Consider the following 17,867-nt stretch of genomic DNA (forward strand, 5'->3'; position numbering starts at 1 on the left):
GATTTTAGCATCCAAACAGATAAGCACCTGCCTCTTAACACTCCAGACTTAACCATTGTTATAAAGAAACACAAAAAAAGTCTGCACAGTGGATGTTGCAGTACCTGGAGACAGCAGAAGAGAAGAGAAAGAACCAGAGAAAAATAACAAACCACAAAGACTTGCAAATAGAAATGCAACAATAATGGTAAAGGAAAGCAAAAAGAAAAGTGCCAATAGTAATAGATAATAGTAACTGGAGCACCACTTGAATACCAACAGCATTAATAAAATCACCACCAGTCAATTGCAAAAGGCAGATTTACTTGGAACAGTTTATATCCTGCAACACTACCTTTAACACCATCAAACAACAACATCTGCCTATCCCAGGTCCTTGGGGAAGGATCTGATTGGTGGACTAAAATGCCAAATCTAGTCTAAATATCTGGATGACTGATAGCAACCATAATAATAAATCTTACTAATTTGTTTTCTCTTGCTTATTATCATAATATGCCTTGGACTATTTAATTATATTTTTATGTACGCTTATTAAGATTTTTCATAAAACAAAACATAATTTGAAAGAAATTATATATATATATATATATATATATATATATATATATATATATATATATATATATATATATATATATATATATAAATTTATAATGAAAATCTATGAATACACACACACACACACACACACATTTTCATAGATTTTCAGGGGTGTAGGTATGCTGGTCTTGTTGTATTTGAGTCTTTTCCCATGTAAGATTGCTACACAGGATCTTACACGGGAAATCTTACACGAGAAACTTACACTGGAAAAGACCCGAATACAACACGGCAAGCATATATATATGAATATATATAATTTCCCACTTTCTGTTCAACAGATAATTAGAATCGTATTGTTCCCTCTCCCTCCAAGTATTTTACAAATGCCCTTACTCTCTCAGTTAATCTGCATCCTTGTTTCTTTCTCTTTCTCAGTATCCCTATTTCTCAAAACTGAGAATCTTTCTGAAAATCGCTGAACCATATCTTTCAAACATCCTGGACCACCGAGGAACTATCTGAGGACTGGAAAAGATCTGACATAATTCCAATATTTTAAAAAAGGAGGAAAAAAATGCATCTAGGAAATATCAATCAGCTTGACATCAATAGTGGGGAAATCTTGGAAAAGATGATCAAGCAATTTATCTGCAAACAGAAACAAGCAAAGTTATTATTAGAAGCCAACATCTGTTTGTCAAAAACAGATCATGAACCAAATGAACCTTATGGCATTATCTTTTCCAAGATTTCCCGACTATTGATGTCAAGCTGATTGATATTTCCTGGATCAATTTTTTTCCTCCTTTTTTAAAATATTGGAATCACGTCAGATCTTTTCCAGTTCTCAGATAGTTCCTCGGTGGTCCAGGATGTTTGAAAGATACGGTTCAGTGGTTTTCAGAAATTTCTCCTCAGTTCTAGTTGCTTCTCTCCTTGATTAGTTTCCACCCATTGCTTCTTGTTCTACCCTCAGGTGCCTTGGGGAATAGTTTGATTCCCTCTTCTTTGTGGCAACCCCTAAGATATTGGAACACTGCTATCATGTCTCCCTTAGTCCTTCTTTCTATTAAACTAGACATACCCAGTTCCTGCAACCGTTCTTCATATGTTTTAGTCTCCAGTCCCCTAATCATCTTTGTTGCTCTTCTCTGCACTCTTTTTAGTGTCTCCACATCTTTTCTACATTGTGGTGACCAAAACTGAATGCAGTATTCCACGTTTGGCCTTACCAAGGCATTATAAAGTGGTATTAACACTTCACGTGATCTTGATTCTATCCTTCTGTTTATGTAGCCTAGAACTGTGCTGTCTTTTTTGGCAGCTGCTGCACACTGCTGACTCATATTTAAATGGTTGTCCACTAGGACTCCAAGATCCCTTTCACAGTTACTTCTGTTGAGCAAGGTACCACCTATACTGTACCTGTGCATTTCATTTTTGTTGCCTAAATGTAGAATCTTACTCTTTTCACCACTGAATTTCATTTTATTAGGTAGTGCCCAATGTTCAAGTTTGTCAATACCCTTCTGTATCTTAAGCCTGTCTTCTGGAGTGTTGGCTATTCCTGCCAGCTTGGTGTCATCTGCAAATTTGATGAGTTCCCCATTTATTCCCTCATCCAAATCATTGATGAAGATGTTGAAAAGTACTGGGCCTACAACAGAGCTTGGGGTACTCCACTGCATACTTCCCTCCATGAAGATGCAGTTCCATTGAGGACTACACGTTGAGTGCGGTTGGTCAGCCAGTTACAAATCCATCTGGTGGTGATGCTATCCAACCCACATTCTTCTACTTTATCTAGTAGTAGGTTATGGTCTACCTTATCAAATGCCTTACTGAAGTCCAAGTAAACTATATTGACGACATTCCTCTAGTCCACTAATTTTGTCACATTATCAAAGAATGCAATAAGATTAGTCTGGCATGATCTGTTTTTGACAAACCCAGGTTGGCTTTTGGCTATTATTTCATTTGCTTCTAGGTGTTTGCTAATTCGTTGCTTGATTATCTTTTGCAGAATCTTTCCTGGTATTGAGGTCAGGCTGATAGGTCTGTAGTTTCCTGGATTTGTTTTTTCCCCCTTTTTTGAAGTTGGGAACCACATCAGCTCTTTTCCAGTCCTCTGGCAGTTCCCTGGTGCTCCAGGATCTCTGAAAGATATAGTTCAGTGGTTTTGAGATCTCATCTGCCAGTTCCTTCATAACCCTGGGGTGTAATTCATCTGGTCCTGGTGATTTGAACTCTAGGGTGGACAGGTGCTCACTTACAATTTTCTTCCCTATTTCAACTTGTGTTCCTAATCTGATTTTTGTGGTACTGTTTTTGATAGGTTGGACTGTTTTATCCCTTTGTGTAAAGACAGATGCAAAACATGAGTTAAATAGTTCTGCTTTCTCCCTGTTGCTTATCACCTTCTTGCCACTTTCTCCCAGCAATGGACCAATTGTTTCCTTAACTTTTTTTTTGTTTTTAACATGTTGGAAGCTTTTTTTAGTTATTTTTTACTTTTGTGGCAAGCCTTTCTTCATTGTGAGCCTTAGCTTTCCTCACTTTATCTTTACATGCTCGGGCTTTTTGCTGAGATTCTGCCTTAGTTGTGTCCCCTCTTTCCACTTTTTATACTTGAAAGTCTTTAAGAAGATGTTGGATAGCCATTTGTCTGGAACAGTATAGAGTTTCCTGCCTAGGCAGGGGTTTGGACTAGAAGACCTCCAAGGTACCTTCCAACTGTGCTATTGTATTGTATTGTATCCTGGGGTCATGTGATCCCCTTTTGCGACCTTCTGACAACCAAAGTCATTAGGGAGGCCAGAGTCACAACAACCAGCTACTAATTTAACAACTACAGTGATTCACTTGACATCTGTGGCAAGAAAGGTAGTAAAACAGGGCAAAACTCACTTGTCTCAACAACAGAAATTTGGACTCAATTGTCATCATAAATTGAGGACTAATTTTAATTCTATCCATTGAGGGCAATATTCTTAACATTGGAGAAAATGTCCATATTTGTGTTGTTTCATAAAACCTAAAACAGAATGAGGAGAGGTCAGATGAGTAAGAACTATCTGAAAACTTTCAATTATTTTAGCTTGTGTTACAAGAACAGACACTGAAAATTAAAGACTTTGACAGATTTAAGTAGTCAACTTTGGATCTCAAAGGGAGCTCTAGTCCACATCTGATTTTTATCTTTGGCTGCCAAAATACACCCAGGGAACTCCCAGAGACAAGAAATCCCAACATGGTGAGCCTTGAATGGTGCAGAGGAATCCCTGTTTCACAGACAGAAGGCAGACAGAAATTTTAATTAAGACAGAAGATAAATCTGCTGTTGGTATGGAATTAATTAATGCAATTAAAATATTGGAATGTGCAGAGATGGATAGGCTCACGAAAGAATTAAAAGATAAAGAAGAATCTGAATATTACTCTGTATGGGATTTATGGCATAATTGGCTAGAGGAAATGGGAAAAAAGTAGGGAAGCAAAAAAGAAAAGAAGAAAGATCAAGAAATTAAAAAATAAGTATTAAACCGGAAAATGAATAAAAGGTAAAATTACAAAATAGACTGTAGCAAATAAATAATAGGAAATGGATATAAAATGAGTCAAATGTATATAAAGGTTGTTACATATAGACTGGAGAAAAAAGATGTATGAAATAATATAAATGTTAGTATGTATGTATTTACATGTACAGATAAAACAATCATAACAGTTATGTAAAACAAGTGTAATGGGTTGCAAAGATGCTATGTTTGCATAAACAAAATAAAAACTTTTTTTTAAAAAGGAAGATAAATCTGAACTGGTATCTGTTAGACCAAGAATGCTCTCTTGTTACAAATGCCTTATGTCTGGTTAGCTTCCCCATTGGTCTGTATCCTTCCTTGGTGTATTTGATAGAAGGATACATTTTTATTTAAATATATTGGTCCTTCTTTTGTATCATAAGGAGACTGTGTCAGCCATGACCTAAAAGGTAGTTTGTTTGTTTTTTTCAGTTTTCTGTGACCACCATAAATGGAAGAAAAAAACCCTTTGGAATGATTTCATTCTTAGTTTTTGAGTATGGTTGCCATGCCACCAACCACTGAGAGATGTAGAAATAATCCTTTACAAGAAAAGATATTTTTGGCTACTTTCTATGGTTTGATGAGGTGTTCCCCTGAAACTTCTCTTTTTTTTCAACTAACAATTGTTCCATGATATCAATTCTCACAACTGGTTTTCTGGTATTTTCCCCTTATGAGTAAAAACACATAAGCTTCCCTATGTATGTAACCAGAAAGTTGTATAAAAGAAGAGTGCTGGAATAGTGAGCACCAAACAAAAGAGGCACTATTTTCAGCACTCCTGAGTCTGCTCTTCAGCTCTGCTCATCATGAAGATCTCAGTGGTAGCCTTCATGTTTCTCTTTCTTGTGGCCTCCATCTCTCTGCCTGTAACTGATGCATGTGAGTTAACTTAGAGCTAAATGAATTTCAATCTGAACCTAACAAACAAATGTATAATTGTGGATGATGTATTTGATAGATAGCGTTTGATGAGGGATATTAATTGAAAGCAACACAGTTCTTCAGGAACATGTCTGAAAGTAATGTAGAAACATCTTTATAAGATTAGACAGCTATTGTATATCTTCATATTAGTGACATTTTAAAAGGCGCTAGTTCATTTCAAATAGAAATCACCCAGTGGTTAGGAATCTCAGTTTGGTATACTTTAAATTAATAGATTCTACAATCAGAGTTACTGATAAGCTAGATGTATTTAAAAAGAGCAACATTGACTGGAGTTTTCACCAAGGAGAATGATTTTATTATAGGCTAGAAGCCATTCATATCTGTCTGTCTGTCTATATCTATCATATGTCTGCCTATCTGTCTGTATCTCTATTTCTCTACCTATCTGTCTGTCTGTCTACCATCCATCCAACCATCCATCCATTTCTATCTATCCATCCATCCATCCATCCATCCATCCATCCATCCATCCATCCATCTATCCATCACGAGCCAAGGTGGCGCAGTGGTTAAATGCAGCACTGCAGGCTACTGCTAGATCAGCAGGTCAGCGGTTCAAATCTCACCGGCTCAGGGTTGACTCAGCCTTCCATCCTTCCGAGGTGGGTAAAATGAGGACCCAGATTGTTGGGGGCAATATGCTGACTCTCTGTAAACCGCTTAGAGAGGCCTGAAAGGCCTATGAAGCGGTATATAAGTCTACTGCTATTGCTATTGCTATTGCTATCTATCTATCTATCTATCTATCTATCTATCTATCTATCTATCTATCTATCTATCTATCTATCTATGTTTATCATCTGTCTGTCTCTCTATTTTTATCTCTATCAATCTCTCTATCTGTCTCGCTCTCCTATCTATCTATCTATCTATCTATCTATCTATCTATCTATCTATCTATCTATGTCTATCTATCTCTATTTTTATCTCTATCAATCTCTCTGTCTGTCTGTCTATCTGTCTCTCTCTCTAATCTATCTATCTATCTATCTATCTATCTATCTATCTATCTATCTATCTATCTATCTATCTATCTATCTATCTATCTATCAACTGGTGATGACTAAATTGAACCCCAATATGATGCAAACAATAGCTGTCTCATATGCAGTTCTTGAAATATGTTTAAATGTGCCATACAGATCACATTTTGCCTCTTGCTACCTTAATAGACGTCACTTCACTTTGAGAAAAATTTCTAGGGATAAAGAATACCACAAAGTAGGAGGAACATTGATCTTTCTGTTAGAAGATCAATGAATCTATTTTGAGTCATTAAACCAGGTGTCAAAACAAATTTTAAATAACAAGAAGACAAAAAAAAGGGGAGGAAATCATATTTCCCAAACCCATTCCAGTCTTGTGAGATTAGATGATTGTGGAACGTTCCAATGGAGCTGTGAGATTTAAATGTGTTTCATGAGATGATGAATGGTCAACCTGAGGAAACAGAGGTCTCAAAGTCCTTGTATAGAAAAGGCTGATATTTTATAATTGAGCTAAGCTAAATATTGACACATTTAACATCTCTTACAGTGGGCTTTGATTCAACCATCTGCTGCCTAAGTTACACCAAGAGAAAAATTCCGAAGCATCGTGTGAAAAGTTTTTTCTCCACCAGTGGGGCATGCCAACTGCCCGCTATAGTGTAAGTCTGGGAATTGGACAAAAGCTTAGGAAACGGTTGTCCTTTCCTTAAACAAATTAAAGTCTAAAAGTAGAGGCATAAGGCATAGAATGCTGAATGTACAGTAGAGAGATACTCCGCCTGTGTAAGGACTGAAACTTTTGAAGGTGTGTGTACCCTACTGCAGTGTTTCCCAACCTTGGTGACTTTACGATATATGGACTTCAACTCCCAGAATTCCCCAGTGAGCATGGATGAATGAGAAGTTCTGGGAGTTGAAGTCCACACATTTTAAAGTTCCAAGGTTGAGGAACACTGCCCTACTGTAGTATAGTATTATAAAATCCATTCATTACTCTGTAGCTAATAAATATGGTATCAATTAGAACCCAATCTGCTTTTCTAAACCCAGCCAATTGTTGTTGTTTTTGTATGTATTTAAACAAATTGTAGCTTACTGAACCCAACTGAATTATAGCAGTAGACTTAGCAGTAGACTTATATACCGCTTCATAGGCCTTTCAGGCCTCTCTAAGCGGTTTACAGAGAGTCAGCATATTGCCCCCAACAATCTGGGTCCTCATTTTACCCACCTCGGAAGAATGGAAGGCTGAGTCAACCCTGAGCCGGTGAGATTTGAACCGCTGACCTGCTGATCTAGCAGTAGCCTGCAGTGCTGCATTTAACCACTGCGCCACCTTGTACTATGTGAACCCAATTGGTGAAAATGTAGCTTAAATTGTAAAAAATCATCTTACTTTCTGATAGGTTTATTCTAAGGAACGATATGCCAGCCTGTGTTAACCCAGGAGAAGAATGGGTCACGAATATTGTGAGATATTTCAATGAAGAACGAAGATCTTAACTGCTGAGCTTCCACCATGTTGCCATACATTGAGATCAATAGAGAAGCTCCATCTGGGAAACAACTACATTAGAAGCTCAGCTGTGCCTTTATCACTCTGCCCATATATTCTGGCAATTCAGTGGCTGAACAGAGTCCCTGCCAGGAGATTCCCAGGTTAGAAGGCAGGAATTCCCTGGTCTTGTTATCCATACTCATGCTGTGGACTTGTATCCTCAACCCTTAAAGGGCCTCTTTTCTTAGCTAAGTCTTCCAATTTCAGATCCTATTGTTCCCAAAATTAGTTTGAAAATTATTCTGCTTTATCCTGATGTGGCCGAAGACCAGGCATATTGCTCACCCAAAATGTTTGAGAGCTATACTCCTGAATGTAAAGAGCCAACCCCTCCCGTTCTTAAAAATCATCTCACTTTGAGTTCTAATGGTGCTGCTAAATTAAATGTGTTATTTAACTACTGAAATGTACACCAGTTCAGGACTATACTATACTATATGGAAAGTCCTAGAGCACCTCTCCAAATTGTAACTCCCAGAATGCTCTATGGGATATTATGAAAAGAAAGATGGACATTTGTTATAGAGATTTCATTAAACAGAGATTGAAATTGAGAGCAGACATTTCACAAGCTAGAGGCTTCAGTGTTTGTGAAAACTATTTTTGAATCCAGTTTGTGTTTATGTATATACTGATGTCAGGGGCATTTCACATCCTTATTTGAAACTGAATATGTGTTATTTCTATTCATATTGTATTTGTAATGATACATAGTTGTTAAAAGCTGTGTTCATAACAGAATTTATTAGCCTCCATATCCCAGGAAGATGTTTCTTGATACTTTCCAGAATAAAAATGTAATTTAATTTAATTTTGTCCATGTCTCTTTTGCTGAGTTTGTCCCTATACAGCGAGTCCCAAAATAATATGGTTTGCACCCTATGAACAAGTGCAGGGAAGGGAATTGGTCCAATGCTATAAAATTAGACATGGGGTACAACATCAAATGCAATTGCAGGTTCAAATTCAATGTCAGAGTTTCTTTTAGCCAAAACATTACCTGGAAATGTTCAGTGGTGCTTAACAAGATTTTTAGGTTGTCATCAGTGGTAACTAAGAAGAATCTGTTGCTTTTGTTACTGGTTCTATCTGTAGCCCACCATAAAATATTCTGACTCTTTGTTGACTCTCTCTGTTGCAGCAGAATAAAGCATTAACATGGAACTTCAACTTTTTACTTTTCCACAGTAATATAAGAGTCATTTGTATAACAACAAATTATTCTAATCAGTGAAAGCCAAAATCAAAGTTTCATTTTCTTCTATCTCAAGCACAAAATCCAGAAGCAGTTCCCAAGTAGAAATAAAAGTATTTGTATTTTGATCAAAACAGTCAATTTAGCCATCTCTATCAACTCCATCAACTTCTGTAACCATTTGTCCATGGTGGGAATTGAATGTCCTTCTATTTTTGTGCATGCAGTAGTCTTGCTGCCATCAACATATATAAAATCAAAGTCCCATTTTTTTTCCTAAATCTTTTTCCAGGGGAGGGGGGGGAACGTTTCTGGTTTCAACTTTATCTTCATTTTTTTCTTCCTCCCCTCCTCCCTTGTCTTTCCCACTTTCCTCCCCAGTGTGTCTTACTATTTGCTTTTGTATTTTTGTATTTTATTCTATAATCCAATAAAATGTTTAAATCCGAGGGGGGGATTCTGAATCTTCCCGAAACAGTTGGGGTTTGTTTCTTTGACCCGCTACAATCTTTCCCAAGGATCAAATCTAGATTTCCAATGAAATTCCATAAACAGAAGCCTCGATGCTCACCACCCTCATAAGGTTCAAACACAGCTATGATAGAAGAGGAAGGGAACTTAAACATCCCTTCTAGGATATTCTAGGGTCTCTCAGGAACCATAATAATATAGCAGACAGTAAAAAGGTAAAGGTTCTCCTTGCACATATGTGCCAGTCATTCCTGACTTTAGGGGGCAGTGCTCATCTTCATTTCTAAGTCGAAGAGCCAGTGCTGTCCGAAGACATCTCTGTGGTCCCTGTGGCCGGCATGACTAAACCCCGAAGGCGCATGGAACACTGTTACCTTCCCACCAAAGGTGGTCCCTATTTTTCTACTTGCATTTTTTACATGCTTTCAAACTGCTAGGTTGGCAGAAACTGGGACAAGTAATGGGAGCTCACTCGATTACGCGGCGCTAGGGATTTGAACCGCTGAACTGCCAACCTTCTGATCGACAAGCTTAGCCACTGAGTCACCGCGTCCCTCCTATAGCAGACATTAGAAAGAAATTTTATTCCCTTTATGTTTATATATTGACGTTTTTAACCTAGCTGCCTATCCCAACATTGATCATATTTCCAATAAACTAATCAAAGAGTGCAAAAGCAAATTGACCAATACCTTTTAAATAAATAAAGTGTTCGAAGACTTCAGCTAGTCCAGAATGCAGCCGCGCGAGCGATTGTGGGTGCACCTAGGTATACCCACGTTACACCTATCCTCCGCAAGCTGCACTGGCTGCCCATTGGTCTCCAGACTCGCTTCAAGGTGCTAGTCACTACTTATAAAGCCCTACATGGCATCGGACCTGGGTACCTGAGAGACCGTCTCCTGCCAATTACCTCCCAAAGACCGATTCGATCGCACAGGCTTGGCCTTCTCCGGGTTCCATCTGCCAGCCAATGCCGGCTGGCGACCCCCCGGGGGAGAGCCTTCTCTGTTGCTGCTCCGGCCCTCTGGAACGAGCTCCCCGTGGAGATCCGGACCCTTACTACCCTCCCGGCCTTCCGTAAAGCTACTAAGTCCTCGCTGTTCCGGCAGGCTGGGGGTTGTTGAAGTACCCACCCCCATTTCAATTGTGACTGTTGTGGATTTTTAATATTGTTTGTATTGTCTTATTTATTCCCCCCCTGTTTATTGTGAGCCGCCCGGAGTCCTTCAGGAGTGGGCGGCATACAAAACCAATAAACCTAAACCTGAACCTAAATAAAAAACCACTTGTATTTACTTTATATGTAACACAACTGCATGACACATTGAATAAATTGCATTTATATTCAGCTTGTTCTGCCAAGATTTCCTGGTGTCCGCATTGCAAATTTTTTGGCAGTATGTGTGTGAATGTTTGGGAAACTGGGTTTACTCAACATACTTAATGAGATTAGTTAAAAACCCAGCAGCTGTATTTGCACAAGCTGATGTTTTGGTTAGTTTTAACCTTAGTCAGTTGTTTTGTTGCTGGATGTGTTGCTCAAAATAAAAAGTCTACATGGTTGCTTAGTTTATCAGTATATTGTGTGAACACAGTACTTCCATTAATTTGGTTAATTATGTGTTTCTCCGAGGATAACATCCAACACTCTTAGGAAGTCCATCTAGTTTAAGGCTGCACTGGCGTAGTTATCAGATAACAATCCAAGGAAGCTATTGGTTCTTCTCAGAAAACATAAAAGTTTTTCTCACTTTTCTAGGCTCCTAAATATTTCCCAGACACTTGATTCTGACTTTAGCTTTCCTTCCTATGGTTAGAAACAGGCTCTTCCCCTTCCAAAGGAGCTTCTATTATGCCCAATTGACCCTTCCTGGTAGAGATAGTGTCTTGCATCTCTTCCTTAAGCTCTTCTTATAGCTCTGTTAACACAACATGCTTCCCTTGATTATTGAATGTTCTGAGGCTGCACAGTATATTGAATCATAAATCAAAATTATAAATCATACAATCTCATAAAACTAAGATTAGCACATGCTAGAGTGAATATTTTTTAAGCCTAGAACTTTGATCTTTGGCTGATGTAGTTATGAGTGCTGTGGACATACAGCCTATGGTTGTATGATTCCGTTCTATGATTCCAATTCTATGATCTCAAGTAGGATGCTTTTGTTTGTAGTTTCCCCATTTCTGCCCACTGCTGCTGCTTTTTTCCTTGTATGAAAACCCCAGGAAGGTGGAGAAATACCAGCACAATGTCTTTTAATTGGTAGTGTTAGGAGCTGTCAATGTGGAAATACCAGAGCTGTAAAAGAGATAGGGCAGAAACGTAAGTTATTCTCTACACCACAGGCTCCAAGTCTTTGTACAGGTAGTTCTTGACTTAATAGAACAGAGCAGAGCAGAGCAGAGCAGAGCAGAACAGAACAGAACAGAATAACAAAAATGGAAGGGACCTTGGAGGTCTTCTAGTCCAACCCCCTGCCTGGACAGCAAACCCTAAACCATTTCAGACAAATGGTTATCCAACATCTTCTTAAAAACTTCCACTGTTGGAGCATTCACAACTTCTGGAGGCAACTAGTTCCACTGATTAATTGTTCTCACTGTTCAGGAAATTTCTCCTTAGTTCTTGGTTGCTTCTCTCCTTGATTAGTTTCCATCCACTGCCCTCGGGTGCTTTGGAGAATAGCTTGACTTACAACCAATCATTTAGTGACCATTCAAAGTTACAAGATGACTGAAAAAAGTGACTTATGACCATTTTTCACACGGCCATTGCAGCATCTCCAGGGTCACATGATCAAAATCCAGGTATTTGGTAGCTGGCATGTATGCATGACAGTTGCGCTGACCAGGGGTGGGGTGGGTGGGTCACATAATAACAATAGATCTTACCCTTATAAACCACACCACAGTGCTTTATAGCACTCTCTGAGTGGTTTATAAAGTCAGCATCTGGGTCCTCATTTTACCAACCTCGGAATCACCATTTGTAATCACCTTCCCAGCCAGCTTCTGACAAGCAAAGTCAATGGGGGAAGCCTGATTTGTTTAATGACAGCATGATTCACTTAACAACTGCATTGATTGGCTTAACAACTGTGGCAAAAAGGTCATAAAATGGAGTAAAATTCACTTAACAACCACCTGGTTTAGCAATAGAAATTTTGGGTTTGGTTGAGGTCATAAGTCAAGGACTTCCTGTATCCAGGGGTGGGCTGCTACAAGTTTGCCCAGGTTCGGGAAAACCTGTAGTTAACATCATGGCTGATTTGGAGAACCTCCAAATCCCACCCCGACTGGCCCTGCCCACCACATCCCTCCCAGAAGTCTCCACATGGGGCCCATTTTGGATGTGAGGTTAGTGCAGGGCCAGTGTGGAGGCTTGGGGAGGGGGAGAAATAGGCCTCCTGGAAGCTGGAAATGGGCCTCAAGAGCCTGGGGGAGGCAGTTTTTACCCTCCCAGAGGCTTGAGGAAAGCCTCTGGAGCAGAAGTGTGTTGCTGCTGCTGTTGCTGCCAGTTCTCTTTGCACATGCTTTGTGCACTTTGCACGTGCGTACAGTTGACTGTAAATTGTTCTGCGCCTGTGCAGAACATGAAAAAAAATACTAAAAAAACACTGGGGAACTGGTTCAGGGGCGTGGCCAGCCTGTGTTGCTGCCGGTTCTGCGACCAAGGCCAAAATACCATTACCTGTTCGCCCAAACCGGTGCGAACTGGTAGCAACCCACCTCTGCTCCAGAGCCTAGGGAAGGTGAAAACGGACCCTCTGCCATGGTGCAGGAGGCCGACTATGCCACACCCACCATGGCCACGCCTACCCAGCAACCAGGCAGAGAACCCGTTGTTGAAATTTTTGAAGCCCACCCCTGCCTGTATCTTCTTTCCTTTGGGGCAAGAGTACAGGGTGCCCACCTATTACCAGTTTGTGCAGTTCTTAGACCAGTGTTTCTCAACCTTGGCAACTTGAAGATGTCCGGACTTCAACTCCCAGAATTCCCCAGCCAGCGAATGCTGGCTGGGGAATTCTGGGAGTTGAAGTCCGGACATCTTCAAGTTGCCAAGGTTGAGAAACACTGTCTTAGACTCTTCCTGCTATTCCCCAAGACCCTTAATTTTAGCTACAAAGTGCAGATGAAAACTGGAAAAAAATGTAAGTTGGCCTAAGCATACTTCAAATCAGAAACTGAATCATTTTTTAAAATTGAAACTGAACCTTCCATATGGGTGACATCATGCTGATGGCACCCTCTGCAAAACCTCAGTTGCCGAAACCAAAAACCAAAAATGAAGTGTGCAAAAACTCCACCGGCTACAAAATGTTTTCTGGAATCTTTTTTAAAAGGGGGTCACAGCCCAATCCCCCCATTTCTGCTCATCCAAGAAGTGACTAAGCGAATTCTGTATCTGCTTCTTCTTCCTTAGAAGCAGGCAGCCCACCTCCTCACTCTTCCCCCCTCCGTCCACTTTAAAAAAACAAATCACCCTGAAAGCAATATTATTACATTACTGGGAAATTCCAGGCAGGATCTTTAAAAAGCTTAATCAGCCTGACATATATTTAGGCTATTGAAAGAAAGTCAGCTGCTGTGCTTTGAGGCATTTTTCTTTTAATTCCTTTTGTCTCTTCCTTCTTGTTTCTCTTGTGGTCAATTGTGGTCTACTCAAGAGCCACGAAAAAGAGAAGCTTATCCTACATGTCATTTCTTTTTAGACAGAGATACATATGACCATGGAAAGTCTTTCCTGAATTGCGCAAAATATTATGAAATATATGTCGGGGATATGAAGCCTGCTAAATGGAATATTGCCCAGAAATTGTCTGATAAGGCAATTTTTCTTTCCTACCAACCCATTGAAAATTGATGGGAAGGCTCCATATACTTTTACAATACAATACAATACAATACAATACAATACAATACAATACAATACAATACAATACAATACAATACAATACAATACAATACAATACAATACAATAGCAGAGTTAGAAGGGACCTTGGAAGTCTTCTAGTCCAACCCCCTGTCTAGGCAGGAAACCTTATACCATTTCAGACAAATGGCTATCCAACATCTTCTTAAAGACTTCTAGTATTGGGGCATTCACAACTTCTGGAGGCAAGCTGTTCCACTGATTAATTGTTCTAACTGTCAGGAAATTTCTCTTCAGTTCTAAGTTGCTTCTCTCCTTGATTAGTTTCCAACATTGCTTTGTGTTCTACCCTCAGGTGATTTGAAGAATAGGTTGACTACCTCTTCTTTGAGGCAACCCCTGAGATATTGGAACACTGCTATCGTGTCTCCCCTAGTCCTTCTTTTCATTAAGTTAGACATACCCAGTTCCTGCAACCGTTCTTCATATTGTATGTTTTAGTCTCCAGTCCGCTAATCATCTTTGTTGCTCTTCTCTGCACTCTTTCTAGAGTCTCCACATCTTTTCTACATTGTGGCGACCAAAGCTGAATGCAATATTCCAAGTGTGGCTTTACCAAGGCAATATAAAGTGGTATCAACACTTCACGTGATCTTGATTCTATCCCTCTGTTTATGAAGTCTAGAACTGTGTTGGCTTTTTTGGCAGTTGCTGCACACTGCTGGCTCATATTTAAATGGTTATCCACTAGGACTCCAAGATCCCTCCAAGATCCCTCTCACAGTTACTACTATTGAGCAAGGACCCGGATTGTTGTTGGGGGCAATATGCTGACTCTGTAAACCGCTTAGAGAGGGCTGAAAGCCCTATGAAGCGGTATATAACCGATGATCTCTGGAGGGCCAGAGACGGAGGCCATGCGTCCATCCTGGTTCTCCTTGACCTCTCAGCGGCTTTCGATACCATTGACCATGGTATCCTTCTGCGACGACTGCGGGAGGTGGGGGTGGGAGGCACTGTTTTGCGGTGGTTCTCCTCCTACCTCTCGGACAGGTTGCAGTCGGTGTTGGTCGGGGGGCAGAGATCGTCCCTGAGCCCCCTAACATGCGGGGTGCCGCAGGGTTCGGTCTTATCCCCCCTACTATTTAACATATACATGAAACCGCTGGGCGAGATCATTCGGAGGCACGGGATAAAATATCACCAATATGTGGACGATACGCAACTGTATCTGTCCGCCCCGTGCCAACTCAATGAAGCGGTGGACGTGATGAACCAGGGTCTTGAGGCCGTTAAGAACTGGATGAGCGCTAACAAACTGGTACTCAACCCGGACAAGACCAAGTGGCTGTTGTGTTTCCCTCCCAAAAATTTGGCCAATGTTCCAACACTTAGGCTGGGGGGGTCAAATTTTGTACCCCTCAGATAGGGTCCGCAACTTAGGAGTCCTCCTGGATCCACAGCTGACTTTTGACCACCAGTTGTCGGCTGTGACCAGGGGGGCATTTGCCCAGGTTCGCCTGGTCCGTCAGTTGCGGCCCTACCTAAACCGGGAGGCCCTCACAACAGTCACTCGAGCCCTTGTGATCTCTAGGCTGGAATACTGCAATGGGCTCTACATGGGGTTGCCCTTAAAGTGCATCCGGCGACTGCAGTTAGTCCAGAATGCAGCCGCGCGAGTGATAGTGGGCGCACCGCGGTTCGCCCACGTTACACCCATCCTCCGTGAGCTGCACTGGCTACCTGTCGATCTCTGGGTGCACTTCAGGGTATTGTTGACCACCTTTAAAGCACTCCATGGTAGTGGATCTGGGTACTTGAGAGACCGCCTTCTGCCGATCACCTCCCTCCGACCGATTAGATCGCACAGACTGGGCCTCCTCCGCACTCCATCTGCCAGTCAATGTCGACTGGCGACTACACGGAGGAGAGCCTTTTCTGTTGCAGCTCCGACCCTGTGGAACGACCTCCCCATCGAGATCCGTACCCTCACCACCATCCAGACCTTCCGCACAGCCCTCAAGACCTGGCTCTCCCATCAGGTCTGGGGATAGGTTCCTAATTTACCCGCCCGAGTGTTGACTGTTGAATGCAAGTTGTGTTTTTATTATTTTCTTTCTTTTGTTCACATATTGTTTGTCTTTGATATTGCACTCCCTTCCCTTTGATTGTAAGCCGCCCTGAGTCCCCTCAGGGAAAAGGGCGGCCTATAAATCTTAATAAAATGACTTAAAAAAAATGACTATAAGTCTAACTGCTATTGCTATTCCTATTGCTACTACCTATACTGTACCTGTGCATTTTCTTGAACCTTTTCCCATGTCCTGGAATGCAAGAGTTTCTTTGGGGATTCATTAAGAACTGGTTCTGTATTCTTTTCAAAAGGAGTAAACAAAGAGCCCTCCCTTCCAAAGAAAGTCTTTTTTAAAATAAAATAGTGATAAATAGATAAATGATACATTAATCCACAGCATTATTCCTACTTGTTCTTTTTAATCTGGGAAAAGCAGAAATGTTTTAGCTGTTTTTCCTTCTATCCTTTCAGACTGCAGAGCAGATACCATCAATTCCCTTGGGAACAAATTAACTTGGAGGAGTTTACTTAAACGGAGACACAGGAGATCATGGCAAGACAGATGATATGTGGTGCGTAGTTTGGCTGCTGTTTTTCTTTCAGGAGAAAAATGAGGTCGGGTATTAACTTGCTTCCAAGGAATCAAACGTTTCTTCAGTTATTTTAAAACAGGATCCAGTCTGGCTTGGTCACTGGGACCAGAGGCTAAGTCTTCTGCACTTTTGAACTACTGTTGGAGCCTCTCCTCAGGGAACTTCTCTCTCACCAGCACATGTGCTTTGGGGTTTTCTATGCATAGTATCTGTGTAGTGCTTTAACTATTGAAAAGCCTACTACGTCTTGAAAAGTGCTGGGCTCTTTGAAAAGAAACTTCTCCAGATGGAACATAAAAGTTTGTACAGATAGTCCTTGACTTACAACTAGTTGTTTAGCAGGGGTGGGATTCAGCTGGTTCAGATCGGTTCAGGTGAACCGGTAACTCCGACCATCAAGTGGGCCCCAATGGTGGGTTGCCAATTTTTTTACTACTGGTTTGGGTGTGCTCCCGCGCATGCGCAGAAGCGTCCGGGTGGGTGGGCAGAGCCTTCCAGCACCACCACTACTGGTTCACCCGATCAGGGCCGAACCAGCAGCAACTCACCTCTGATGGTCCCACCTGCCCATCCCTACGCTTTACTTACCTATATCCTCTCACTGACTCGCATGGCAGAGTGGATTGCCATGCCTCAGCTGTGTTACTCCCCAGAGGTAACATGGAAGGTAAATTTTGTTAAAACTGCACCCATCTGCGGAGCCCGCAATCACCGAACTGGTTGTTAAACCAGCAGGATCCCACCACTGTTGCTTATTTGAAGTTAGGACTACCTACGTAGGGGCTACTTATGATCTGGATTTGAATTTCTGATGGTAGGGACACACACACCCTGCCTTTTGATTGAGGAAAGCAAAGGATGAGAGAGGATGCATTTGAGTTCGTGACTGACAGGTTTTGCCATCAAGTCAGGGTGACCGAGATCATCAGATCGTCATCACCTGCTCTAACAAGCTCTTGGAATAAAATATATATGGGAGAGTTTCACTGTTTACTGGTCTTTTTTTTTTCCATTTGCCATCCCTGG

The sequence above is a fragment of the Thamnophis sirtalis genome, unplaced genomic scaffold (assembly GCF_051295495.1).
Source record: "Thamnophis sirtalis isolate CommonGarterSnake01/CBP01778 unplaced genomic scaffold, rThaSir2_p1.2 scaffold_6, whole genome shotgun sequence".
NCBI classification, from domain to species: domain Eukaryota; kingdom Metazoa; phylum Chordata; class Lepidosauria; order Squamata; family Natricidae; genus Thamnophis; species Thamnophis sirtalis.